Here is a 27,880-nt window from a genome sequence, read left to right as displayed (position 1 = left end):
GTTACCATGAGGGACGGCGGCCCAGGCAGGCTTGAATAACCATCATGGGTTTTCCGGAACGGTGCTGTAATTTGGCATTTAGCCCCGCAACCTGAGCGAGGCCCCCTCGGGATGCGTTTTGTCCCAGATTTCTCCCATCTCCGCAAGCCTTTTCCCTCTGCGCGTGCATCGTTCAGCGCTGTCTGGGGCGGGGGGAAGGGGGGGTGGGATCCAGGCCGGTGACGCCAGGTTTAGGGGGGGGGGTCTGCGGTGGCCCGACTCACAAATCAAGGACTGAATGCGCCAACATGGCCAAAATTCAATCAAACCCAGCTTGGGGGCTGGCGTTACACTTCGGCCCCTGTGGCGCCCCCTGGTCGTGGATGTCAGAAAATAATTTCTCTCTGGGTGGGATTTTCCCTCCCCGTCTGGATCGCCCAGTCCCGCCAGAAGCCAATGGGTTTTTGGCTGGTCCACCACCCCCCAGGCGGCAGGTCCCACCAGAGGGAGGTCTGACAATTCCAACATCTCAATCTCACCATTGCATCCTTTTCATCATTCATTCCTGGGACATGGGCGTCGCTGGCTGGCCCAGCATTTATAGCCAATCCCTAGTTGCCCTTGGAGGGCAGTTGAGAGTCAACCACATTGCTGTGCGGGTTAGGTTGATTGGCCATGCTAAATTGCCCCTCAGTGTCAGCGGGTCAGTCGTGTAAATAAGTGGGGTTACGGGTGGGATTCTGATCAGTGCAGACTCGATGGGCCAAATGGCCTCTTTCTATGCTGTAGGGATTCTATGATTCTTCTATGATTCTACATTGCTTAAGATCTGGAGTCACGTGTAGGCCAGACCGGGTAAGGACAGCAGATTTCCTTCCCTAAAGGGACATCAGTGAACCAGATGGGTTTTTTCCGACAATCGATGACTGTTTCACAGTCACCGTTACTGAGACTAGCTTTCAATTCCAGGTTTTATTAATTGGATTTAAATTCCACCAGCTGCCGTGGTGGGATTTGAACCTGTGTCCCCACAGAGCATTAGCCTGGGGGCCTCTGGATTACAGGTCCAGTGACAATACCACTGCACCATCATCTTCCCCCTAACTAGAGTGGGAGTGTAACTCTTCTCCAGAACAAGATTAGACCCTGAAGAGTCACACAGACTCGAACTGTTGACCCTGTCTCTCTCCACACACCTTCTGAGTATTTCCAGAACTTTCTGAGATCACAAGGCAGGACTGGTAAAGGGTTACAGGGCCAGAACTGAGAGGTAAAGCAGGTTTATTTTTTATTCATCCATGGGACATGGGCGTCGCTGGCTGGGCCCAGCATTCATTGCCCATCCCTAGTTGCCCTTGGAGGGCAGTTAAGAGTCAACCACATTGCTGTGGCTCTGGAGTCACATGTAGGCCAGACCGGGTAAGGGCGGCAGATTTCCTTCCCTAAAGGGGACATCAGTGAACCAGATGGGTTTTTCCGACAATGGGTCATCAGTAGATTCTTAATTCCAGATATTTTTTATTGAATTCAAATTCCACCATCTGCCGTGGCGGGATTCGAACCCGGATCCCCAGAACATTGGGTGAGTTTCTGGAATTGGTCTTTGTAAAATTGTTGAAAAGGGGGTGTTTTGTACTTCGAGATTTAAAAAGGAGATGCGGGTGCATATAGAGTACACAGACTGAAATATTGTCTCGTGAGGCCGGGCAGTTGTGTTGTCAAGACAACGGGCTGTTTTTGAATTTTAACTAATCAGTTTAAACCAGGCATTTGAATAACAACAGCCTATTAGATTTAAATTTGATGTTTGATCTGATTTGATTTATTATTGTCACATGTATTAGTATACAGTGAAAAGTATTGTTTCTTGCACGCTATACAGATAAAGCATACCATTCATAGAGAAGGAAACGAGAGAGTGCAGAATGTAGTGTTACAGTCATAGCTAGGGTGTAGAGAAAGATCAACTTAATGCAAGGTAGGTCCAATCAAAAGTCTGACAGCAGCAGGGAAGAAGCTGTTCTTGAGTCGGTTGGTGCGTGACCTCAGACTTTTGAATCTTTTTCCCGATGAAAGAAGGTGGAAGAGAGAATGTCCGGGGTGCGTGGGGTCCTTAATTATGCTGGCTGCTTTGCCAAGGCAGCGGGAAGTGTAGACAGAGTCAATGGATGGGAGGCTGGTTTGCGTGATGGATTGGGCTACATTCACGACCTTTTGTAGTTTCTTGCGGTCTTGGGCAGAGCAGGAGCCCATACCAAGCTGTGACGCAACCAGAAAGAATGCTTTCTATGGTGCATCTGTAAAAGTTGGTGAGAGTCATAGCTGACATGCCAAATTTCCTTAGTCTTCTGAGAAAGTAGAGGAGTTGGTTTCTTAACTATTGTGTTGGCGTGGGGGGACCAGGACAGGTTGTTGGTGATCTGGACACCTAAAACCTTGAAGCTCTCAACCTTTTCTACTTTGTCCCTGTTGATGTAGACAGATGTTTTGGTAACCTGAGAACCAATCCTATTGTTGTAGGGATGTTGATATGTCTTCAGAGGTATCACAGATAGCTCTCAGCTCCGTAGAGACAGCCAGAAACTACTCTCTAAAACAGCAACTGCCTCAGCCCGATAGTGAAGATAGAATCATAGAATCCTACAGTGCAGAAGGAGGCCATTCGGCCCATTGAGTCTGCACCGACCACAATCCCACCCAGCCCCTATCCTCAAAAACCCATGAATTTACCCTGGAATCATAGAATCCCAACAGTGCAGAAGGAGGACATTCATCATCGAGTCTGCATCGAGTACAATCCCACCCAGACCCTACCCTATAACCCCGCATTTACCCTAGCTAGTCCCCCTGACACTAAGGGGCAATTGAGCATGGCCAATCCACCTAAACCTCACATCGTTTAGACATTTACATGGGTACGATGGGTATAGAGGGATATGGGCCAAATGCGGGCAATTGGGACTAGCTTAGGGGTTAAAAAAAAGGGTGGCATGGACAAGTTGGGCCGAAGGGCCTGTTTCCATGCTGTAAACTTGTATGACTCCATCTTTGGAGTGTGGGTGGAAACCGGAGCACCTGGAGGAAACCCACGCAGACACGGGGAGAACATGCAGACTCCGCACAGACAGTGACCCAAGGCCGGGAATCGAACCCGGGTCCCTGGCGCTGTGAGGCAGCAGTGCTAACCACTATGGCACCATGCCGCCCTAATTAGCGGGGTAAATACGTGGGGTTACGCGAATAGGGCCTCAGCCCTATTCAGCGAAAGGGACGATCCTTTAAAACGGAGATGAGGAGGAATTTCTTCAGCCAGAGAGTGGTAAATCTGTGGAACTCTTTGCCGCAGAAGGCTGTGGAGGCCGGGTCATTGAGTGTCTTTAAGACAGAGATAGATAGGTTCTTGATTAATAAGGGGATCAGGGGTTACGGGGAAAAGGCAGGAGAATGGAGATGAGAAAAATATCAGCCATGATTGAATGGCAGAGCAGACTCGATGGGCCGAATGGTCTAATTCTGCTCCTATGGTCTTATGGGTGGGAATGTGGTCGGTGCAGACTCGATGGGCCGAATGGCCTCCGTGTGTACTGTAGGGATTCTAATTTTCCCTTAATATCCTTTAATATCCAGTCTCATGGCCAGACGCCATGCCTGACAAGCTTTCGCGAATTAGCAGTGGGGCCAATCTCCAGCTATGTCCAAGATGTGTTGACGGTTGCAGGAGTGATGTACCTTACCCTTGTTGCCAAACGTGAGGGGGGGGGGGGGTGATGATGAAAAGCCAAAACCAAAACTTCCTGGGACTCCCAAACCCTCTGTTGTGGGACTGACAGCGACAAATAAAATAAAAAAATACCAATGAGGATTTCCTCCGTCTGGAAGAGATTAACCTCGGCAAACCGTTGACCAAAGCCAAAGGAACAAGACACTCACTCACCTCAGCGAATGTTGTTGTATCCTGACAGAGTCAGGACGCAAGATTCCGGTCCCCCTCTGCCACCAGGGCTGACACTTCAGCCATCGTTACCCACCGCACCCAATCTGATCCCTTCACACTCCCTGACGGAGGGGCAGGAAGGTTTGGGAAGAGCACCACCCCATGGATTAAACAGCTCTCCCTCGCCAGTCGTTCTCACCCTCTGCTCAGAGCGACGTCTCGTCTTTCTGTGTTTTTTTTCTCTTAGCATTTGGAAAGTACCCTGGCTCTCTCTCTCTCTTTCTCTCTCTCTCTCTCTTTTCTGAATTGGTACCTCTCCAAGAACTTGCGAGAGAGACAGAGAGAGAGAAAAAAATAGGTTTCCTTTGGAAATCCCCAAGTCAGCTCTGACCTCGCGTCTTTCTTCCTCTGCGTGACCCCTTCAATGCAACGTTCGTAAAGTCATTTTAGCATCTAACAGAGAGGCATTAAACCCCCGAGAGATTCCACCAGGGATTTCTAACACGTAGACCCCATCCCTTCCCACCACACACCCCCCCCCCCCACTTCCCCCCTACTACCCTGTTACTGATATTGGACGTGACACCTTCCTCGGGGAGAGTTCACGAGAGAATTCTGAGGCGTTAGGAAGCTGCACATGTTTTTAACAGAAGGCGTTTCCATCGTCACTCTGTTGTTCATAGAATCACACAATCCCGACAGTGCAGGAGGAGGCCATTTGGCCCATCGAGTCTGCACCAACCACAATCCCACCCAGGCCCTATCTCCGTAACCCCACACATTTACCCTGCCCTGACACTAGGATCAGTTTAGCATGGCCAATCCACCTAACCTGCACATCTTTGGACACTAAGGAGCAATTTAGCATGGCCAATCCACCTAACCTGTACATCTTTGGATACTAAAGGGCAATTTAGCATGGCCAATCCACCTAACCTGTACATCTTTGGACACTAAGGAGCAATTTAGCATGGCTAATCTACTTAATCCACACATCTTTGGATACTAAAGGGCAATTTAGCATGGCCAATCAGTCTAACCTGCATATCTTTGGAAACTAAGGGGCAATTTAGCATGGCCAATCCACCTAAGCTACACATCTTTGGACACTAAGGGGCAATTTAGCATGGTCAATCCACTTAATCCACGCATCTTTGGACACTAAGGGGCAATTTAGCATGGTCAATCCACTTAATCCACGCATCTTTGGACACTAAGGGGCAATTTAGCATGGCCAATCCACTTAATCCACGCATCTTTGGACACCAAGGGGCAATTTAGCATGGCCAATCCATCTAATCTGCACATCTAGGGCAGCACGATGGCATAGTGGTTAGTACTGCTACCTCATAGCGCCAGGGACCTGAGTTTGATTCCCAGCTTGAGTCACTGTCTGTGTGGAGGCTGCACTTTCTCCCCGTGTCTGTGTGGGTTTCCTCCGGGTGCTCCCACACTCCAAAGATGTGTGGGTTAGGTGAGTCATAGAGTCATAGAGATTTACAGCATGGAAACACGCCTTTCGGCCCAACTTGTCCATGCCGCCCTTTTTTTTCAAACCCCTAAGCTCGTCCCAATTGCCCGCATTTGGCCCATATCCCTCTGTACCCATCTTACCCATGTAACTATCTAAATGCTTTTTAAAAGACAAAATTGTACCCGCCTCTACTACTACCTCCGGCAGCTCGTTCCAGACACTCACCACCCTCTGTGTGAAAAAATTGCCCCTCTGGACACTTTTGTATCTCTCCCCGCTCACCTTAAACCTCTAGTTTTAGACTCCCCTACCTTTGGGAAAAGATGTTGACTATCTAGCTGATCTGTGCCCCTCATTATTTTATAGACCTCTATAAGATCACCCTTTAGCCTTCTACGCTCCAGAGAAAAAAGTCCCAGTCTATCCAGCCCCTCCTTATAACTCAAACCATCAAGTCCTGGTAGCATCCTAGTAAATCCTTTCTGCACTCTTTCTCGTTTAATAATATCCTTTCTATGATAGGGTGACCAGAACTGTCCAGGATTCCAAGTGTGGCCTTACCAATGTCTTGTACAACTTCAACAAGACGTCCCAATTCCTGTATTCAATGTTCTGACCGATGAAACAAAGCGTGCCGAATGCCTTCTTCACCACTCTGTCCACCTGTGACTCCACTTTCAAGGAGCTATGAACATGTGCCCCTAGATCTCTTTGTTCTGTAACACTCCCCAATGCCCTACCATTAACTGAGTAAGTCCTGCCCTGGTTCAATCTACCAAAATGCATCACCTCGCGTTTATCTAAATTAAACTCCATCTATCATTCGTCAGCCCACTGGCCCAATTGATCAAGATCCCGTTGCAATCCGAGATAACCTTCTTCACTGTCCACTATGCCACCAATCTTGGTGTCATCTGCAAACTTACTAACCATGCCTCCTATATTCTCATCCAAATCATTAATATAAATGACAAATAACAGTGGACCCAGCACCGATCCCTGAGGCACACCGCTGGTCACAGGCCTCCAGTTTGAAAAACTACAACCACCCTCTGGCTTCTGTCATCAAGCCAATTTTGTATCCATTTAGCTACCTCACCCTGGATCGCGTGAGATTTAACTTTATGCAACAACCTACGGCACCTTGTCAAAGGCCTTGCTAAAGTCCAGGTAGACAACATGCCAGGTAGAGCCACATGCAAGTGAGGGCAGGAGTAGGATGCTTGGGCAGATGAACACGTGGCTGAGGAACTGGTGCAGGGGGCAGGGTTACCAATACTTGGTTCATTGGGACCTCTTCCAGGGCAGGTGGGACCTGTACAAGAGAGACGGGTTACACCTAAACTACAAGGGGACCAATATACTTGCAGGGAGATTTGCTAGTGTTATTGGGGAGCGTTTAAACTAGATTTGCAGGGGGGTGGGAACCAGAGTGCCAGAGCAGATAGTGGAGCAGGGGTCAAAAGACAGGTTAGTTCAAGCAAAATCACAAATGGAAGGGTAGAGTGTGGTGGAAATAATCTTTTGAGGTGTGTCTATTTAAATGCCAGGAGTATTGTGGGGAAGGCAGATGAGCTGAAGGTGTGGATAGACACATGGAAATATGACATTATAGCCATTAGTGAAACTTGGCTACAGGAGGGGCAGGACTGGCAGCTCAATGTTCCAGGGTTCCAATGTTTCAGGCGGGATAGAGGCAGAGGGATAAAAGGTGGGGGGGTGGCATTGTTGGTCAGGGAAAATGTTACAGCGGTACTCAGGCAGGATAGATTAGGGAGCTTGTCTACAGAGGCCCTATGGGTGGAGCTGAGAAACAGGAAAGGTATGACCACGTTAATGGGTTTGTATTATAGACCACCCAATAGTCAGCGAGAACTGGAGGAGCAAATCAGCGGAGAGATAGCTGACAACTGCAAGAAACACAAAGTTGTGATAGTAGGGGATTTTAATTTTCCACATATAGATTGGGACTCGCATACTGTTAAAGGTTTAGACGGGGTAGAGTTTGTAAAATGTGTTCAGGAGAATTTTCTACATCAGTATATAGAGGTGCCAACTAGAGAGGATGCGATATTGGATCTCCAATTGGGAAATGAGTTCGGGCAGGTGATGGATGTGAGTGTGAGGGAACATTTTGGATCCAGTGATCATAATGCGATTAGTTTCAACCTGATCATGGATAAGGATAGATCTGGTCCTCGGGTTGAAGTTTTGAACTGGAAAAAGGCCAAATTTGATGAAATGAGAAGGGATCTGGGAAGTGTGGATTGGCACAGGCTGTTCTCTGGTAAGGATGTAAATGGAAAGTGGGAGGCCTTCAAAGGAGAAATTTTGAGAGTGCAGAGTTTGTATGTTCCTGTCAGGATTAAAGGCAAAGTAAATAGGAATAAGGAACCTTGGTTCTCGAGGGAGATTGTAACACTGATTAAGAGGAAGAGAGAGTTGTATGAAATGTACAGGCAGCAAGGAACAGATCAGATGCTCGAGGAGTATAAAAAGTGCAAGAAGCTACTTAAGAGGGAAATCAGGAGGGCTAAAAGAAGACATGAGGTTGCTTTGGCAGACAGAGTGAAGGAAAATCCAAAGAGCTTCTATAGGTATGTTAGGAGCAAAAGGATAGTGAGGGATAAAATTGGTCCTCTTGAAGACCAGAGTGGTAGACTGTGTATGGAACCAAAAGAGATGGGGGAGATACTAATGGTTTTTTTGCATCCGTATTTACTGAGGAAACGGGCATGGAGTCTACGGAAATAGGGCAAACAGGTAGGGAGGCCATGGAACCTTTACAGATTAAAGGGGAGGAGGTGCTGGCTGTCTTGAGGCAAATCAGAGTGGATAAATCCCCAGGACCAGACAGGGTATTCCTACGGACCTTGAGGGAAGCTAGTGTTGAACTTGCAGGGGCCCTGGCAGACATATTTAAAATGTCAGTATTCACGGGGGAGGTGCCGGATGATTGGAGGGTGGCTCATGTTGTTCCGTTGTTTAAAAAAGGTTCCAAAAGAAATCCGGGAAATTATAGGCCAGTAAGTTTGACGTTGGTGGTGGGCAAGTTATTGGAAGGTGTGATAAGGGATAGGATCTATAAATATTTGGATAGACAGGGACTTATTAGGGAGAGTCAACATGGCTTTGTGCGTGGTAGGTCATGTTTGACCAATCTATTAGAGTTTTTCGAGGAGGTTACCAGGAAAGTGGATGAAGGGAAGGCGGTGGATGTTGTCTACCTGGATTTCAGCAAGGCCTTTGACAAGGTCCCTCATGGGAGGTTAGTTAGGAAGGTTCAGTCGCTAGGTATACATGAGGAGGTAGTAAATTGGATAAGACACTGGCTCAATGGAAGAAGCCAGAGAGTGGTTGTGGAGGATTGCTTCTCTGAGTGGAGGCCTGTGACTAGTGGTGTGCCGCAGGGATCGGTGTTGGGTCCATTGTTGTTTGTCACCTATATCAATGATCTGGATGATAATGTGGTAAATTGGATCAGCAAGTTTGCTGATGATACAAAGATTGGAGGTGTAGTGGAAGTGAGGAAGGTCTTCAAAGCTTGCAGAGGGATTTGGACCAACTAGAAAAATGGGCTGAAAAATGGCAAATGGAATTTAACGCAGACAAGTGTGAGATATTGCACATTGGAAGGACAAACCAAAGTAGAACGTACAGGGTAAATGGTAGGACTCTGAAGAGTGCAGTTGAACAGAGGGATCTGGGAATACAGGTACAGAATTCCCTAAAAGTGACGTCACAGGTGGATAGGGTCGTAAAGAGTGCCTTTGGTACATTGGCCTTTATAAATCGGAGTATCGAGTATAAAAGTTGGAGTGTTATGGTAAGGTTATATAAGGCATTGGTGAGGCCGAATTTGGAGTATTGTGTACAATTTTGGTCACCTAGTTACAGGAAGGATGTAAATAAGGTTGAAAGAGTGCAGAGAAGGTTCACAAGGATGTTGCCGGGACTTGAGAAGCTGAGTTACAGAGAGAGATTGAATAGGTTGGGACTTTATTCCCTGGAGCGTAGAAGATTGAGGGGAGATTTGATAGAGGTGTATAAGATTTTGATGGGTATAGATAGAGTGAATGCAAGCAGGCTTTTTCCACTGAGGCTAGGGGAGAAAAAAACCAGAGGGCATGGGTTAAGGGTGAAAGGAGAAAAGTTTAAAGGGAATATTAGGGGGGGCTTCTTCACGCAGAGAGTGGTGGTAGTGTGGAATGAGCTGCCGGATAAAGTGGTAAATGCTTTTAACATTTAAGAAAAACTTGGACGGGTTCATGGATGAGAGGGGTGTGGAGGGATATGGTCCAAGTGCAGGTCAGTGGGACTAGGCAAAAAATGGTTCGGCACAGACAAGAAGGGCCAAAAGGCCTGTTTCTGAGCTGTAATTTTCTATGGTTTCTATGATTCTATCAACTGCACTGCCCTCATCTACCTTCTACCTAGGTGCATTGGCCATGCTAAATTGCCCTTCGTGTCCCAGGATGTGTAAATTAGAGGGATTAGCGGGGTAAATGTGTGGGTTTGTGGGAATAGGGCTTGGGGTGGGACTGTGGTCAGTGTAGATTTGATGGGACGAATGGCCTCCTTCTGCACTGCAGGATTCTGTGATCTTTGGAAACTAAGGGGCAATTTAGCATGGCCAATCCACCTAACCTGCACATCTTTGGACTGAGGGAAGAAATCCACGTAGACACAGGGAGAATGTACAGACTCCACACAGACAGTGACCCAAGCCGGGAATCGAACCCAGGGTCCTTGGCGCAGTGAGGCAGCAGTGCTAACCAGTGTGCCACTGTGCCACCCACAGTCCTCGGATTTCATAGAGTCATAGAATCCCCACAGTACAGAGGGAGGCCATTCAGCCCATCGAGTCTGCGCCGACTCTCTGACAGAGTATCTTTTCCAGGCCCTCTCTCTCCCGCCTTATCCCTGTAACCCCACACATTTACCATACCTTCCCCAGTCATTCACTCCACTGAGCCTTTTTGTACCTCTGCAACTTCGAAAGAGGTGGTGGTATTGCCACTGAGCTAGTAATCCAGAGGCCTCCAGGTTAATGCTCTGGGGGACATGAGTTCGAATCCCACCATGGCAGCCGGTGGAATTTAAACTCAGTAAATAAAATCTGGAATTGAAAGCTAGTTTCGGTAACGGTGACCATGAAACTATTTTCGATTGTTGTAAAAACCCATCTGGTTCACTAATGTCCCGTTTAGGGAAGGAAATCTTCCGTCCTTACCCGGTCTGGCCTACATGTGACTCCAGAGCCACGGCAATGTGGTTGACTCACAACTGCCCTCTGAAATGGCCGAGTGAGACACTCAGTTCAAGGGGCGATTAGGGATGGGTAGCAAGTGCTGGCCTTACCAATGAGGCCATGGAAGAATTTTTCTTAAAAACTGCCCACGTGGTGGTTATTATGAGCAGGCTATTTGACCCTGCGAGGCATCACAGGACACCTTTCCACTCACCTCAGCCTCCAGTAGGTGTCAGCGTGGAGTCAAAACTTGTCCCTCAATGTTTGACGCCAAGACCCCTACAGACACTCACTCAGCACAGACTCCAATTTACCCTTTCTGCTCTCTTTAACCCCTTCCTCACAACCACACGGCCGGGGCGTCGATGGCTATTGGAGGCGGGCATGCTGCACTTTTCACCGAAGCTCGCGTCCTGTCCCGTGCCTCTGCACACTCCGCGATTAAGTGTGACATCCCAGAAAACAGCCAGGTTTAATCGATCCAAATCCTCTATGGCAAGGGGCAGTGGTCAGCACTGTTGCCTCACAGCGCCAGGGACCCAGGTTCGATTCCCAGCTCGGGTCACTGTCTGTGCGGAGTCTGCACGTTCTCCCCGTGTCTGCGTGGGTTTCCTCCGGATGCTCCGGTTTCCTCCCACAGTCCGAAAGATGTGCCCCTTGGATACAAAGGGGCAATTTAACATGGCCAATCCACCTAACCTGCACATCTTTGGACACTAAGGGGCAATTTAGCATGGCCAATCCACCTAACCTGCACATCTTTAGACACTAAGGGGCAATTTAGCATGGCCAATCCACCTAACCTACACATCTTTGGATACAAAGGGGCAATTTAGCATGGCCAATCCACCTAACCTGCACATCTTTGGATACAAAGGGGCAATTTAGCATGGCCAATCCACTTACCCTACACACCTTTGGACACTAGGGGCAATTTAGCATGGTCAATCCACCTAACCTGCACATCTTTGGACACTAAGGGGCAATTTAGCATGGCCAATCCACCTAATCCCTTGAGGCACTGAAAGCCTAGATTTCCTGGATTGGGAATTGAACGATGAATAGGGAATAACGGATGGTTCGGGAGCTGCTGACACAGCGAGAACTCATGGAGGCTTCCATTAAAATGGCGATTGCAAATCCAACAGAACGGCAGTGATTACATTTGATAACTTCGCTTGTGTAGTCAGAGTCAATGGATGGGGGACTGTTTTGAGTGATGGACTGGGTTTCATTCGCGACCCTCTGTTATTTCCTGCGGCTTTGGGCAAAGCAGGAGCCATACCAAGCATACCAAGGAGGCAGGGAGGCTACAGAAGGACTTGGGCAGGTTTGGAGAGTGGACGAAGAAGTGGCAGATGGAATACAACGTGGAAAAGTGTGGAGTGACACAGTTTGGTCGCAAGAAAAGAGGCGAAGGCTATTTTCTAAATGGGAAGACAATTCAGAAGTTGGAATCGCAAAGGGACTAGTTCAGGATTCTCTTAAGGTTAACGTGCGGGTTCAGTCGGCAGTTAGGAAGGCAAATGCAATGTTAGCATTCATGTCAAGAGGGCTAGAATACAAGAACAGGGATGTACTCCTGAGGCTGCTTAAGGCTCTGGTCAGACCCCATTTGGAACATTGCGAGCAATTTTGGGCCTCATACCTAAGGAAGGATGTGCCGGTCTTGGAGAGGGTCCAGAGGTTCATGAGAATGATCCCAGGAAAGAAAGGCTTGATACATGAGGAGCATTTGAGGACTCTGGGTCTGTACTCAATGGAATTTAGAAGGATGGGGGGGTGGGAGAATCTCACTAAACTTACAGAATACTGAAAGGCCCGGATAGAGTGGGTGTGGGGAAGATGTTTCCATTAGTCGGAGAGACTGGGATCCGAGGGCACAGCCTCAGAGTGAAGGGACGACCCTTTAGATCCGAAATGAGGAGGAATTTCTTCAGCCAGAGGGTGGTGAATCTGTGGAATTCGTTGCCACGGAGGAGGCCGGGCCATTGAGTGTATTTAAGACCGACATATATAGGTTCTTGATTGGTAAGGGGGTCAAAGGTTACGGGAAAAAGGCGGGAGAATGGGGTTGAGAAACTTATCAGCCATGGCGGAGCAGACTCTGTGGGCCGAATGGCCTAATTCTCCTCCTATCTAAGAACTAGGAGCAGGAGTAGGCCATCTGGCCCCTCGAGCCTGCTCCGCCATTCAATAAGATCATGGCTGATCTTTTTGTGGACTCAGCTCCACTTACCCGCCCACTCACCATAACCCTTAATTCCTTTACTGTTCAAAAATTTATCTATCCTTGCCTTAAAAACATTCAATGAGGTAGCCTCAACTGCTTCACTGGGCAGGGAATTCCACAGATTCACAACCCTTTGGGTGAAGAAGTTCCTCCTCAACTCAGTCCTAAATCTGCTCCCCCTTATTTTGAGGCCATGCCCCCTAGTTCTAGTTTCACCCGCCAGTGGAAACAACTTCTCTGCTTCTATCTTATCTATTCCCTTCATAATCTCATATGTTTCTGTAAGGTCTCCCCCCATTTTTCTGAATTCCAATGAGTATAGCCCCGGTCTACTCAGTCTCTCCTCATAAGCCAACCCTCTCAACCCCGGGATCAACCTAGTATAGCCCCAGCCCCAGCCTTATGGACTCAGTCCCATTGCTTACGCAGCGCTGTGGGATGCCCGTAGAATCTGACAAGACATTTGTTATTTGGGCCCTCAGCAGATTTCTATTCTTCACACCCAGTGAGGTATTAACCTTCCCTGCCAGTTTCTCTGATTTGATTTATCATTGTCACCTGTATTAGCGAAAAGTATTGTTTCTTGCGCGCTACACAGACAAAGCATACCGTTCATAGAGAAGGAAAGGAGAGGGTACAGAATGCAGTGTTACAGTCATAGCTCGGGTGTAGAGAAAGATCAACTTAATGCGAGGTAGGTCCATTCAAAAGTCTGACAGCAGCAGGGAAGAAGCTGTTCTTGAGTCGGTCGGTACGTGACCTCAGACTTTTGTATCTTTTTCCCGACGGAAGAATGTGGAAGAGAGAATGTCCGGGGTGCGTGGGGTCCTTGATTATGCTGGCTGCTTTTCCGAGGCAGCGGGAAGTGTAGACAGAGTCAATGGATGGGAGGCTGGTTTGAGTGATGGACTGGGCTACATTCACGACCTTTTGTAGTTTCTTGCGGTCTTGGGTAGAGCAGGAACCCATACCAAGCTGTGATACAACCAGAAAGAATGCTTTCTATGGTGCATCTGTAAATGTTGGTGAGAATCGTAGCTGACGTGGCAAATTTCCTTCGTCTTCTGAGAAAGTAGAGGCGTTGGTGGGGCTTTCTTAACTATAGTGTCGGCATGGGGGGGACCAGGACAGGTTGTTGGTGATCTGGACACCTAAAAACATGAAGCTCTTTCTACTTCATGCCGTAGATGTAGACAGGGGCATGTTCTCCTTTACGCTTCCCGAAGTCGATGACAATCGCCCTCATTTTGTTGACATTGAGGGAGAGATTATTGTTGCCGCACCAGTTCACCAGATTCTCTATCTCATTCCTGTACTCTGTCTCTTCGTTGTTTGAGATCTGACCCACTACTGTGGTGTCGTCAGCGAACTTGAAAATCGAGTTGGAGGGGAATTTGGCCGCACAGTCATAGGTGTATAAGGAGTATAGTAGGGGGCTGAGAACACAGCCTTGTGGGGCACCGGTGGTGAGGATGATCGTGGAGGAGGTGTTGTTGCCTATCCTTACCGATTGTGGTTCGTGGTATGTTTCAGACAAGGAAGTTTTATCTGAACACGCTTGAAACACAGAAGGTAAGATGACGCGATATTATTTCCAGGTTTCCCTGGCAGGAGGTGGCTATGATGATAGCCTGGTTATAATTCAGGCCTCGAAAAGCCAGAGGCCATTGACACACAACGAGAGGGAACTCAATAAATGTGGCGGTGCATGGACCACTAACACTGAAACTACACTCACAAACTGCCGTCCCGTCACGTTTAACAAAACCCCCAAATGGCTCATAGAATCCCTGCAGTACAGAAGGGAGGCCATTCGGCCCATCAAGTCGACCACAATCCCACCCAGGCCTTATTCCTGTAACCCCATGCATTTACCCTGACACTAAGGGGCAATTTAACACGGCCAATCCACCTAACCTGCACATTTTAGGACACTAAGGGGCAATTTAGCATGGCCAATCCACCTAACCTGCACATTTTAGGACACTAAGGCACAATTTAGCATGGCCAATCCACCTAACCTGCACATTTTAGGACACTAAGGGGCAATTTAGCATGGCCAATCCACCTAATTTGCACATCTTTGGACACTAAGGGACAATTTAGCATGGCCAATCCACCTAACCTGCACATCTTTGGACACTAAGGGACAATTTAGCATGGCCAATCCACCTAACTTGCACATTTTAGGACACTAAGGGGCAATTTAGCATGGCCAATCCACCTAATTTGCACATCTTTGGACACGAAGGGACAATTTAGCATGGCCAATCCACCTAACCTGCACATTTTAGGACACTAAGGGGCAATTTAGCATGGCCAATCCACCTAATTTGCACATCTTTGGACACTAAGGGGCAATTTAGCATGGCCAATCCACCTAACCTACACATCTTTGGACACTAAGGGACAATTTAGCACGGCCAATCCACCTAACCTACACATTTTAGGACACTAAGGGGCAATTTAGCATGGCCAATCCACCTAATTTGCACATCTTTGGACACTAAGGGGCAATTTAGCATGGCCAATCCACCTAACTTGCACATCTTTGGACACTAAGGGGCAATTTAGCATGGCCAATCCACCTAACTTGCACATCTTTGGACACTAAGGGGCAATTTAGCATGGCCAATCCACCTAATTTGCACATCTTTGGACACTAAGGGGCAATTTAGCATGGCCAATCCACCTAACTTGCACATCTTTGGACACTAAGGGGCAATTTAGCATGGCCAATCCACCTAACCTACACATCTTTGGACACTAAGGGGCAATTTAGCATGGCCAATCCACCTAACCTGCACATTTTAGGACACTAAGGGGCAATTTAGCATGGCCAATCCACCTAACTTGCACATCTTTGGACACTAAGGGGCAATTTAGCATGGCCAATCCACCTAACCTGCACATTTTAGGACACTAAGGGGCAATTTAGCATGGCCAATCCACCTAACTTGCACATCTTTGGACACTACGGGGCAATTTAGCATGGTCAATCCACCTAACCTACACATCTTTGGACACTAAGGGGCAATTTAGCATGGCCAATCCACCTAACCTACACATCTTTGGACACTAAGGGGCAATTTAGCATGGCCAATCCAGCCAACCTGCACATCTTTGGACACTAAGGGGCAATTTAGCATGGCCAATCCAGCTAACCTGCACATCTTTGGACACTAAGGGGCAATTTAGCATGGCCAATCCACCTAACCTGCACATCTTTGGACACTTAGGGACAATTTAGCATGGCCAAGCCACCTAACCCGCACGTCTTTTGAGTGTGGGAGGAAACCAGAGCACCCAGAGGAAACCCACGCAGACACTGGGCGAACACGCAAACACCACACAGACAGTGACCCGAGGCTGGAATCGAACCCGGGTCTCTGGCACTGTGAGGCAGCAGTGCTAACCACTGTGCCACCCATGCCGCCATGGGCTTCCTACAGACCTTCTGTCCTACGCAATCTGCTCTACAACAAGTTCTTGGCGCTCCACAAGCAACAGGACTAAGGCCATAAGACAGAGAAGCAGAGTTAGGCCCTTTGGCCCATCGAGTCTGCTCTGGCATGACTACTGTGTTTCTCAACCCCCGTTCTCTTGCCTTTTCCCCTCGTTTGATCCCCTTACCAACCAATCGGCCCCCATGCTAGAATTGTCCCTTAGTTTCGGGGGGATTCGCGGGGTAAATATGTGGGGTTATGGGGATAGGGTGGGATTGTTATCTGTGTAGGCTTGATGGGCCGAATGGCCTCCTTCTGCACCGTAGAGGTTCTATGATTCTATGAACACGTATCACGGTGTCTGACTGAGAAATAATTTTCCCTGGAAATCAAGGTGAAGTGAAACTGTACAAGGCATTGGTAAGGCCACATTTGGAGTACTGTGTACAATTCCGCTCGCCCTGCTACAGGGAGGATGTTATTAAATTGGAAAGGGTGCAAAAAAAGATTGACAAGGATGTTACTGGGACTGCAAGGTTTGAATTAGAAGTAGAGGCTGGATAGGCTGGGACTTTTCTTCCCTGGAGCGTAGGAAGATGAGGGGGTGATCTTATAGAGGTTTATAAAATCATGAGGGGCAGAGATAAGGTGAATAGCCAAGGTCTTTTCCCCAGGGTAGGGGAGTCCAAAACCAGAGGGCATAGGTTGAAGGTGAGAGGGGAAAGGGGACCTGAGGGGCAACTTTTACAGACACAAGGTGGTGTGTGTGTGGCAGGAGCGGCTGGAGGAAGTGGAAGAGGCGGGTACAATTACTACATTTAAAAGACATTTGGGCAGGTACATGGATAGGAAAGTTTTAGAGGGATATGGGCCAAACGGCCTGTGTCATTGCTGGATGCACAATGCGCCTCGCTTCTGCGTCTTTCCGTGGGGGGTCGGGGGTTGGTGGGGGGGGGGGGGGGGGGGGGGGGGAGGGGGAGGAGTCGTGTGGGGAGCGGGGGTTTGAAGGAAAAAAACTGTTGGGAGCGGCAAGTCATCTTCAGCTGTTGAGCTTTAACATCAAGTCTGGGACTGGAATGTGAGGTGGGCCGTCAAGAACATTCTAAAGATGTGCAGGTTGGGTGGATTGGCCATGCTAAATTGACCCTTAGTATCCAAAGATGTGCAGGTTGGGTGGATTGGCCAGGCTAAATTGACCCTTAGTATCCAAAGATGTGCAGGTTGGGTGGATTGGCCATGCTAAATTGCCCCTTAGTGTCGGGGAATTAGCAGGGTAAATACGTGGGGATACGGGGAATCGGGTGGGATTGTTGCTGGTCCAGACTCGACGGGCCGAATGGCCTCCTGCTGCACCGTAGGAGATTCTCTGGCTCTACGAACAACACCTTACGGTGCCTGACTGAGAAATAACTCTCCCCCTTTGGCTGGAAATCGAGGTGAAGCGAAAATAGACCGACCTGGTTTCTTTCTCTCTCCGGTGATTCACCTCTGAAGTTTCAGTCGACGAGCGGGAGGGAGCGAGGGAGGGTGGGAGTTCCAGGTCCCTGCGGTGTGGCGGCCGGGTGCCAGAGGCCTTGTCCCTTGATCCACGCGCCACACCCGAGACCGGCTTCCCAAATACGTCAGGCCTCGCTTTCCCCCCCCCCCCCCCCCAACCCCGACAACTCACCCCCCCCACCTCCCTCCACCCCCCCTCCCCCATCAACACCCCCACGCTTTTCCCGTCCCTCAGGGGACATTCTGACGCATCGAATTTACATCTATGTAAATGGGCCAGGCCAGGGGAAGAAGTTCGCTCTCTGTGACTCATTGGCAGCCCTGGGTTGTGCGCTGAACTGAGCAATTTCTTCCTGCTATGAGTTACGGTGCTTTTTATGAAAGAGAAGGAAGTTACTGGTTGGATTTGGGGAGAGGGGAGGGGGGGGTGGGGAGCGGGGGGGCGCTGGGAGGCGAGTGTGTGTGCGGGAGGCCAGGGGTTAGGCGGGGGGGGGGGGGGGGGGGGGGAGGGGAGGGGGGGGAGGCGGGGTTGCGGTTAGAGGCGGGGTAACGTGGGAGGCAGAGAGGGAGGGGATAAAACTGAAATGGTTTTAAGGGAAATCTGAATCAACTCTCGAAAAAACGGAAACAGAATTGAGAAAGAGAAAGAGAGATAGAAACATAGAAACCCGACAGTGCAGAAGGAGGCCATTCGGCCCATCGAGTCTGCACCGACCACAATCCCACCCAAGCCCTACCCCCACATATTTACCCACTAATCCCTCTAACCTACGCATCCCACGACACTAAGGGGCAATTTTAGCATGGCCAATCAACCTAACCCGCACATCTTTGGACTGTGGGAGGAAACCGGAGCAGCCGGAGGAAACCCACACAGACACGAGGAGAATGTGCAAACTCCACACAGTGATAGTCTTTGTCCGATTCCAGACAGGAACACGCATCCCATCCAGACACAATGACACATGCGTAGAGTCGCAAGGGGGGAGCTTTCCCATCCCACCCGTCTTGGGAAGTGTAGCAGATGGGGGAGGAAGGGGGGGTGGGGAGGGACGGGGTTGGGGGGGGGACGGGGTTGGCGGGGGGGGGGGGCGGTGGACCATGCAAAGGTTCATTGTCCTCGGTCGTGTTTTCCGATTTTGGGGGCCAGCGCGACTGGGAAATCCCGCCCCTGCAGCCTGGAAAAGGCCTCTCGGCCCCTCAAGTCTGCACCGACATGAACTACCTCTAAAGCCACGCTAGTCCCATTTTCCTGCACTTGTCCCGTATCCTGGGATGTTGCCTGGGACGGAGCGTTTGAGCTATAAGGAGAGACCGGATAGGCTTGGATTGTTTCCTCTAGGGCGGAGAAGGCTGAGGGGGGACATGATTGAGGCGTGTAAGATGGTGAGGGGCTTGGACGGGGTGAACAAAGAACAGTACAGCACAGGAAACAGGCCCTTCGGCCCTCCAAGCCTATGCCGCTCATTGGTCCAACTAGACCATTCGTTTGTATCCCTCCATTCCCAGGCTGCTCATGTGACTATCCAGGTAAGTCTTAAACGATGTCAGCGTGCCTGCCTCCACCACCCTACTTGGCAGCGCATTCCAGGCCCCCACCACCCTCTGTGTAAAAAAACGTCCCTCTGATATCTGAGTTATACTTCGCCCCTCTCACCTTGACCCCGTGACCCCTCGTGATCGTCACCTCTGACCTGGGAAAAAGCTTCCCACTGTTCACCCTATCTATCCCCTTCATAATTTTGTACACCTCGATTAGGTCTCCCCTCATTCTCCGTCTTTCCAGGGAGAACAAGCCCAGTTTACCCAATCTCTCCTCATAGCTAAGACCCTCCATACCGGGCAACATCCTGGTAAACCTTCTCTGCACTCTCTCTAAAGCCTCCACGTCCTTCTGGTAGTGCGGCGACCAGAACTGGACGCAGTATTCCAAATGTGGCCTAACCAGCGTTCTATACATCAGACTCCAGCTTTTATACTCTATACCCCGTCCTATAAAGGCAAGCATACCATATGCCTTCTTCACCACCTTCTCCACCTGTGTTGCCACCTTCAAGGATTTGTGGACATGCACACCTAGATCCCTCTGTGTTTCTATACTCTTGATGGCTCTGCCATTTATTGTATAACTCCTCCCTACATTAGTTCTTCCAAAATGCATCACTTCGCATTTATCCGGATTAAATTCCATCTGCCACCTCTCCGCCCAATTTTCCAGCCTATCTATATCGTGCTGTATTGCCCGACAATGCTCTTCGCTATCCGCAAGTCCAGCCATCTTCATGTCATCGGAGCTTGGTTAGGTTAGGTTGAATAGGGAGCTTGGTTGAGGGGTCAGTAATGAGGGGGCAGGGTTTTAGGGCAAGGGGCAGGAGATTCAGAGCGGATTTTGAGTAAAAACAAATTAAGTCAGAGGGTGGTGGGAATCTGGAATGCACTGCCTGGGAAGGCAGTGGAGGCTGGAAACCAGTAGTGGCTGCTTTTCCGAGGCAGCGGGAAGTGTAGACGGAGTCAATGGATGGGGGACTGGTTTGGGTGACGGACTGGTTGATCCCATGGTGATCTATGCGATGGAAAGGTGTTCATTGGTGAGTGGGAGGGGCACTAGATAGAGATCCCCAATGTAATGTTCCAATTCCAATTCTCTTCCAGACAGAGGGTCCCTCTGTTTCCATATCCTTGAGCGTTACGATACTTCAAGTGCTCATCCCCAAAGGTTTATTTATTAGTGTCACAAGTAAGGCTTACATTAACACTGCAATGAAGTTACTGTGAAATTCCCCTAGTCGCCGCACTCCGGCGCCTGTTCGGGGTACACTGAGGGAGAATTTAGCACAGCCAATGCACCCTAACCAGCATGTCTTTCGGTCTGTGGGAGGAAACCGGAGCACCCGGAGGAAACCCACGCAGACACGGGGAGAACGTGCCGACTCCGCACAGACAGTGACCCAAGCCGGGAATCGAACCGGGTCCCTGGTGCTGTGAGGCAGCAGTGCGAACCCACTGTGCCACCCTGCCGCCCCAAACACTTTTTGAAGTGCCTCCATGACATTTCCAGGCGGTGCATTCCAGATTTTTACCACCATCTGAGTGAATTGTTTTTCTCAAATCCGCTCTGAATCTCCTGCCTCTCGCCCTCAAACCCTGCCCCCTCATTACTGACCCCTCAACCAAAGGGAACAGCTGCTCCCTACTCAGCCTGTCCAAGCCCCTCATAATCTTATACACCTCAATCATGTCCCCCCCCCTCAGCTTTCTCTCCTCTGGAGAAAACAATCCGAGCCTATCCAGTCTCTCCTTATAGCTCAAACGCTCCATCCCGGGCAACATCCTGGTGAATCTCCTCTGTACCCCGTCTAGTGCTATCACATCCTTCCCATAGCAAACATTCCAGTAACACAAGGGGTGAGGCAGGGCTGGGAGATGGGAACAGTCAGACATTTTGATTTGATTTATTATTGTCACGTGTTAGTATACAGTGGAAAGTATTGTTTCTTGCGTGCTGTACAGGCAAAGCATACCGTTCATAGAGAAAGAAAGGAGAGAGTGCAGAATGTAGGGTTACAGTCATAGCTAAAGTGTAGAGAAAGATCAACGATCTAGTTGAGTTAGGTCCATTCAAAAGTCTGACAGCAGCAGGGAAGAAGCTGTTCTTGAGTCGGTCGGTACGTGACCTCAGACTTTTGCATCTTTTTCCCGATGGAAGAAGGTGGAAGAGAGAATGTCCGGGGTGCGTGGGAGGGGCCCTTAATTATGCTGGCTGCTTTCCCGAGGCAGCGGGAAGTGTAGACGGAGTCAATGGATGGGGGGCTGGTTTGGGTGACGGACTGATTGATCACATGGTGATCTATGCGATGGAAAGGTTTTCGTTGGTGAGTGGGAAGGGCACTGGATAGAGATCCCAATGTAAGGTTCCAATTCCAATTCTCTTCCCGCACATAGTGGTTGTACTAAGACAGACGGCCCCTCTGTTTCCATAGCCACTAATTCCCGGAGCAGGTCGCTAATCTCTCATGAGGGGGCTTATAGCTTGAGGGGCGCCGCTCCACATCAAACGTGGCTGACCAGGAGTTTCTCCCACTCTTACCACCAGCCATTGGCACGTTTGGAAGGATTTACAGGTTGATACAAACACCATTTGGCCGCATTATGAATGCACCATCCTCGGACATAAAGCCCTGGAGTGGGACTCGAACACGGAGCTTCTGGCTCAGTGGCAGGGACGCTAACCCCACTGCATCACAACAGCTCCCTTCCAATATCAAAAATTCCCCAGTAAATCCAATCGGGAATCCAGGAAAAACGTCTTCGCCCAGAGAGTGGGGAGAATGTGGGATTTGCTCCCACAGAGAATGGAGAGAATGTGGGACTCACTCAGAGTGGGGAGAATGTGGGACTCGCTCCCATAGAGAGTGGGGAGAATGTGAGACTCACTCAGAGTGGGGAGAATGTGGGAATCGCTCCCATAGAGAGTGGGGAGAATGTGGGACTTGCTCGGGGAGTGGTTAAGGTGAACATAGTTTTCTATTTTCATTCTCGTGGGACATGGGCGTCGCTGGCTAGACCAGCATTTATTGCCCATCCCTAGTTGCCCTTGGAGGGCAGTTGAGAATCAACCAAATTGCTGTGGCTCTGGAATCTCATGTCGGCCAGACCGGGTAAGGACGGCAGATTTCCTTCCCTAAAGGGAACCAGATGGGTTTTTCCGACAATGGTTTCACGGTCATCAGTCGATTCTTAATTCTAGATTTTTTTTTATTGAATTCAAATTCCACCATCTGCCGTGGCGGGATTCGAACCCGGGTCCCCAGGACATGAGCTGAGTTTTTGGATTAATAGTTTAGTGATAATACCATAGGCCATCGCACAGTGGCACAGTGGTTAGCCCTGCTGCCTCACAGCGCCAGGGGCCTGGGTTCGATCCCCGGCATGGGTCACTTGCTGTGTGGAGTTTGCACGTTCTCCCCGTGTCTGCGTGGGTTTCCTCCGGGTGCTCCGGTTTCCTCCCACAGTCCGAAAGACGTGCTGGTTCGGGTGCATTGGCCGTGCTAAATTCTCCGAGTGTGGCGACTGGGGGATTTTGACAGTAACTTCATTCCAGTGTTAATGTAAGCCTATTTATCACACTAATAAATAAACTAAACTGAATTCAAATCCCACCATCTGCTGTGGCGGGATTCGATCCCAGGGTCCCCAGAACATTAGCTGAGTTTCTGGGTCAATTGTCTAGCGATAATGTCACTAGGCCATCGTATCCGAGGGGTAGGTTGAGCCTTGAGATTATTAAAGAGTGGAGTGGGTGCGAGGGGCCGAATGGCCTTCTCCTGTTCCCATTCTTTGCGGACTGAACTATTCGACCCCTGAGTAACACCGAGAGAGAGATCTGTCAGTCGTTGAATCCCTAAAGGTGGGATGGGAGGTACCCTGAAATTGTCCCCATTGAGGTCTCAATGAGTTGGAGAAGAAAGTAAGTGTTCCCTCGATCAGCCCCTTGCGTCTGAACGGTCGTACGGTCAATAGGTTTTCAAAGCTTGGAACTCTTGCCAAGTAATTACAGAAATTGAACGGAGCAGTTTTATTCTTATCGTAAAAAATCCCACAATTAAGCTCATGATAATTTCCCTCCAATTCCTGTCACTGTGATGTCACTGCAGGGAAGGCATTTCCAATCAAGAAAGAATGTATTTTCCCCCCAAAAAACATGACTTACATTTCCCTTAAGCTGCAGCCAGCACAAACAAGCTCATCCCCGCTACTCGAGGAGCCAAGACCCAGGCCTGGGCTGGAGGGATAAGAAAGTTCAAGTGTGTGGTGGACCTCAGTTGTGCCTTTGTCCTATATGGACCACTGTTGTGTGTGCTTGTCGTACCTGGACACACCCCCTTCCAGTTTGGGTCCTCCCCTCAGCACCTAGTATAAAGGTGGCTGTCTCCTCCCCCTTGTTCAGTCCAGGTTGGTTATATGTTGGGATCTGCTCCTGATTCTGTTGTGAATAAAAGCCTACACTTATATTGGCATATCGGTAGTCTTTCGCCTTATTGATAGCGCATCAAAGTGTTTGATGGAGAGACAATGGCTGGAATTTTTCTGTCCCGCCTGCCGGGGGAATCGTAAGCAGGACACGGAACAGGCAAAGGTCCGTCGATCTTGGGCGGAATTTTCCAGCTTTGAGGGCGAGTGCGGCTGGAAAATCCCACCCAATATTTTCCTGTCCTTCCTGCAAGCAGATCTTCCAGTCCTGCCAATGCCGACTCCCCCCCTCCGCTGGGGTTCCCCCAGCCGTGTGATGGGTCAGCCACGACGTGATGCGGCCAGCCACATCACTGAGATTGGAAGATCTTGGTTAGGCCACATTTGGAGTGTTGCGGGCAGTTCTGGTCGCCACACTACCAGGAGGACATGGAAGCTTTGGAGAGAGTGCAAAGGAGGTTCCCCAGGATGTTGCCTGATCTCGAGGGCGTTGGCTATGAGGAGAGGTTGAATAAACTAGGATTGTTTTCACTGGAAAGACGGGGAGACTGAGGGGAGACCCGATAGGGATCTACAAAATTATGAGGGGCGTAAACAGGATGGATAGTCAGGGGCTTTTTCTCCAGGGTGGAAGTATCCATTACAAGGGGGGCACAGGTTCAAGGTGAGAGGGGGAAAGTTTAAGGGAGATGTGCGGGGGAAGTTTTTCACGCAGAGGGTGGTGGGTGCCTGGAACGCGCTGCCAGAGGAGGTGGTGGAAGAGGCACATTAGCAACATTTAAGAGGCATCTGGATGGGTCCATGAATAGGGAGGGAATCGAGGGATACGGACCGAGTAAGGGCAGAAGGTTTTTTTTAATGGCGACGGCCATGTTGTTAAAGCAACAGTTTTTATCAGGTTGAGGATGACGTTCCAGCCCGGTTAACCCGACAGTTTACCATGCGGTTACTGAGAGCCAGTAGCCACACCCCTCGCGAGGGAAACTCTCTGAACATTTTGAATGAAGTATTTTTTTGTTACCTTCCTGAAAAATCCCCCTTTTTTCTTACATTCCCAAAAAGAAATGGAAATCGGAGCAGATTCTCTGTAACCACCAACTCCGAGAGCGAGAGCCACTCGAGTTAAAGGTCAAAATCATATCAGTGTCTCTCGCATCCCACACATGGGTCACCGGGTGGCACAGTGGTCGGCACTGCTCCCTCACAGCGCCAGGTGTTAGAAAGTAACCGGTGACAACTTTGTATTGGACGTAACGTGACCAATGGGAACAAGATGTAAGGGTCAGCTGACCCAGTAAACCACGGAACCAATGACAGAATGATCTGATGGTCAGCTGACTCGCTATAAATAAGAACCTGTTTGGAATTGTGGGGGAGCTTGGAATGGCCCAGGGCGAGGCCCCAAGTTTGGAGTAATGAAGTTTCTTTATTAGACCCTTTCTTTGATTTATAAGTTGGAGTAAGTTTTGTTGTCATTTCATTAGCTGCATTTTGAAGAGTTTGTTCTGGAGAAACACCAGGGACCCGGGTTCGATTCCCGCTCGGGTCACTGTCTGTGTGGAATCTGCACATTCTCCCCGTGTCTGCGTGGGTTTCCTCCGGGTGCTCCGGTTTCCTCCCACACTCTGAAAGACGTGCGGGTTAGGGTGCATTGGTCATGCTAAATTCTCCCTCAGTGTACCCGAACAGGCGCCAGAGTCTGACGACTAGGTGATTTTCACAGTAACTTCATTGCAGTGTTAATGTAAGCCTACTCGTGACTAGTAAATAAACTTTTACTTTACTTTACATGGCAGCAGGGAAGGAGCTGTTCTTGAGTCGGTTGGTACGTGTCCTCAGACTTTTGTATCCTTTTCCCGATGGAAGAGAGAATGTCCGGGGTGCGTGGGGGTTTCTTGATTATGCTGGCTGCTTTTCCGAGGCAGCGGGAAGTGTAGACAGAGTCAATGGATGGGAGGGTGAGCCACCTTGAACCCGCTGTGGTCCCATCTGGTGTAGGTACCCCCACAGCACTGTTGTTAGGGAGGGAGTTCCAGGATTTTGACCCAACGACTGCGAAGGAACGGCCGATATATTTCCAAGTCAGGATGGTGAGTGACTCGGAGGGGACTTGCAGGTGGTGGTGTCCCCATGTATCTGCTGCCCTTCTAGATGATAGTGGTCACAGGTTTGGAAGGTGCTGTCTAAGGATCTTTTATTTATTAGTGTCACAGGTCGGGTTACATTAACACTGCAATGAAGTTACTGTGAAAACATTGTGCATGAATCGCAAAAACTCAGTTTGCAGGTGCAGCAGGTGATCAAGAAGGCAAATGGAATGTTGGCCTTAATCGCGAAGGGGATGGAGTATAAAAGCAGGGAGGTCTTGCTGCAATTGTACAGGGTACTGGTGAGGCTGCAGCTGGAATACTGTGTGCAATTTTGGTCCCCTTATTTGCGGAAGGATGTATTGGCCTTGGAGGGAGTACAGAGAAGGTTCACCGGGTTGATACCGGAGATGAGGGGGTTAGCTTATGAGGAGAGATTGAGTAGATTGGGCCTGTACTCATTGGAGTTTAGAAGGCTGAGGGGAGATCTTATAGAGACATATAAGATAATGAAGGGGCTAGACAGGGTAGAGGCAGAGAGATTCTTTCCACTTAGAAAGGAAACAAGAACTAGAGGACACAGCCTCAAAATAAGGGGGAGTCAGTTTAGAACAGAGTTGAGGAGGAACTTCTTCTCTCAGAGGGTAGTGAATCTCTGGAATTCTCTGCCCATTGAAGCAGTGGAGGCTTCCTCGTTAAATATGTTTAAGTCACAGGTAGATAGATTTCTGATCGATAAGGGAATTAAGAGTTATGGGGAGCGGGCGGGTAAGTGGAACTAAACCACTATCAGATCAGCCATGATCTTATTGAATGGCGGGGCAGGCTCGAGGGGCTAGATGGCCTACTCCTGCTCCTATTTCTTATGAAAATCGCCTAGTCGCCACACTCCGGCGCCTGTTCGGGTACACCGAGGGAGAATTCAGCACGGCCAATGCACCAGCACGTCTTTCGGACTGTGGGAGGAAACCGGGGCACCCGGAGGAAACCCACGCAGACGCGGGGAGAACGTGCGGACTCCGCACAGACAGTGACCCGCTGTGACCCGCGCTGTCTGTCTGGCGCGCAAGAAACAATACTTTACACTGTATCCCAATAGATTTGACAATAATGAATCGAATCAAAGCATCCATCACTTTCCCAGGGGCGGGGCGGTGGCGAATGGGGATGGAGCAATACATGGTGGACAAAGCCAGTGATAAACACATCCTGACAATGAATAAAAGATGCCAAACTTTGTGACGTGAAACTGCTTCCATATTTTATTCGATCAAATGTACACTTACAACATAAATCGTCGGTTCTTTTTAAAAAAGAAATTGCAATGTAGCTAAAAAGCCAACTCCATATTTCGCTTTCCACGGCCTTGTCGCATGACAGGATATTTTGGTTATAAATATTTTTGCCGAGATATAAAAATATCATGCATACACTGTACAGGTCTGCATATACTGTATCCGACCTCGAACAGTCTGAATATAATCACTCTTACACAGTTGTATATAAATTCAGGTTTCAGATTGGCATTGCCTATTTGACTGGCGCTGCCCAGGGTAAAGGTTGGTCTTACTCTACAAGGTAAGACAACTGAGGGGGTGGGGGTGCGGGTAGTTTCCACACTCAGCCCTACCGTTCACTTCAAGTCTCTACCATAGTGTCACACCATCCATAGATCACATTCACTCTCTATCCAAATCATTTCCAATTGGAACAAGTCTTGTCTGGTCTCCCCCTCCCTCCCTCCCACTATTTCCTCCTTCAGTCATCAAGAATCCCTCTCTGGTGCAGAAGGAGGCCATTCGGCCCATCGAGCCTGCACCGGCCCCAATCCCACCCTATCCCCGTCACTCCACGTATCTTCGCTGCTCATCCCCCTGACGCGAAGGGGGCAATTTTAGCACGGCCAATGCGCCTAACCCGCACATCTTTGGATTGTGGGAGGAAACCGGAGGAAACCCACGCAGTCACGGGGGAGAACGTGCAAACTCCGCACAGTCACCCGAGGCTGG

General features: G+C 49.3%; 1 protein-coding gene across 2 annotated transcripts in view; it reads right to left on the bottom strand.

The window, feature by feature from the left end:
- LOC144511415 (TNF receptor-associated factor 3-like) overlaps window positions 1-4,216 on the bottom strand; it is a 40,435-nt gene extending 36,219 nt beyond the window's left edge. The window contains exon 1 of one of the 2 annotated variants that reach the window (XM_078241748.1): window positions 3,914-4,216. The gene's annotated coding sequence lies outside the window, so the exon portion shown is untranslated. The remainder of the gene's footprint in view (window positions 1-3,913) is intronic. The other variant, XM_078241749.1, reaches the window with a different exon arrangement.
- Between the last annotated feature and the right edge of the window lie 23,664 nt (window positions 4,217-27,880).

This window comes from Mustelus asterias, chromosome 24, assembly GCF_964213995.1.
Source record: "Mustelus asterias chromosome 24, sMusAst1.hap1.1, whole genome shotgun sequence".
NCBI lineage: Eukaryota > Metazoa > Chordata > Chondrichthyes > Carcharhiniformes > Triakidae > Mustelus > Mustelus asterias.
Note: the sequence above shows the minus strand (reverse complement) of the source record. Positions and strands in the feature narration are given on the sequence as shown.